The sequence below is a fragment of the Brassica oleracea genome, chromosome C4 (genome assembly GCF_000695525.1).
Source record: "Brassica oleracea var. oleracea cultivar TO1000 chromosome C4, BOL, whole genome shotgun sequence".
Lineage (NCBI taxonomy): Eukaryota > Viridiplantae > Streptophyta > Magnoliopsida > Brassicales > Brassicaceae > Brassica > Brassica oleracea.
Window position 1 is genome coordinate 23,773,371 of NC_027751.1, and position 1,506 is coordinate 23,774,876.

Genomic DNA, 1,506 nt, shown 5'->3' on the forward strand with positions numbered 1-1,506 from the left:
GCCAGTTCTGTTTTTTTTTCAATTGAGAAAAATTGCATTTTGTGACTCATTGTGAACTAACCTGATGTGCAGGGGAAGCATGCAATCATCAGAATCCAGACCAATAGAGAGCGCAAGAAAATGCTAAAATGTGTATCGTTTGTTATCTATTAGCTGAAAAAAAAACTCTATACTGAGCTAAACTATTCTCTGATTGGAATGTATGTTTAGGGAAGCTGATGAACGTAGACAAGTGATGCTTAGTCAAATGTTATCTTCCCAAGCACGAGAGAAGTATTTCCCACAAAAAATGCTTTGGAATTTGTCTTTCTTCTCTTCATTTGTTTCTTGTGACTTAGAGTTAAACAATATCATTGAGTTTAAATTTGTCTCGGATGTGTTAACAGATCCAGAGGTATAGTGCGGTGGACGACGATTAGGAAGAAAAAAATTAGGATGTGCTTTTTATATATATGGAGATCTCACTGTTGAGTTGGTGATGTTGAATTGGTGAGTTCACTGTCGCATGTTCATTCTGAGTGAATCTTAATGGTCTTCCAAATGGTAGGATGAGATAAGAGAGTAATCAGAAACTGGAACTCTGTATTTTTTTTTGGGATTTCCTATGTGAACCATCTCTATCTTCATCTTCATCTTTCTCATGATTTTCTCCCAAGTCCTTTCCTTATTATCTGACTTTTTGCTAATTAATACATTCTCTAATCATGATTGATGCAAATAACTATTTGTAATTCTCTTGGTTGTGAACGATTGATGCTGCTCCATCATCTTCTTCACAAAAAAAATCAAAGATCAAACTAAATACTAAAACAATCATTTGACTATTAGGTGACGCTATCGTGCAACTTTTATGCCAAGATATTCATACATTTCTTTTTTTTATTGTTGCTAAAAATATCTAATAAATTTCCTAACGATTGATTTAACAACCTTCCCAAAACTATGTGATAACCTAAAATACAATGGTCTTAGTTAGCTTTGACACTCAAGTTGTTAGTTGTTATAATTGAAGAGCAAGGGGACAATCTTTTTTTTTTCCTTTTTGTCAACAGCAAGGAGACAATCAAACCAACATAGATGGATAAGTCTACAAATGTTATTGTTTGCTCTCTCTATATTCTATTTCTAACTAATTTAGGTGTACATAAATTAGTTTTTATTATAAAAAGAACTGGAATTTATTTGTATCGCAGGAATTTAAATAAGGGCAAAATTTTATACCCGTAGAAAGAAACAACACTGATACAGAGAGAGAATAGAATAGAAGTGTTTTTAGGTGTGTATTATAAACGAACGCAAACGTTCGTATATATAGAAGAAAATTTACTGTGCAAATAGTGCAGCGGGACCCACATCTTTAATTATTTCAAACATTACGGTGGCCGCTTTTGTTTACTTTCGTAACACTCCCCCTTGGGGGCCGGTGTCACTATCCGCTCTCGCTTAACGTCTTTGTTGCCTCGTTAAAAACCTTTCCAGGAAAACCCAATGGGAAAAACCATAGTA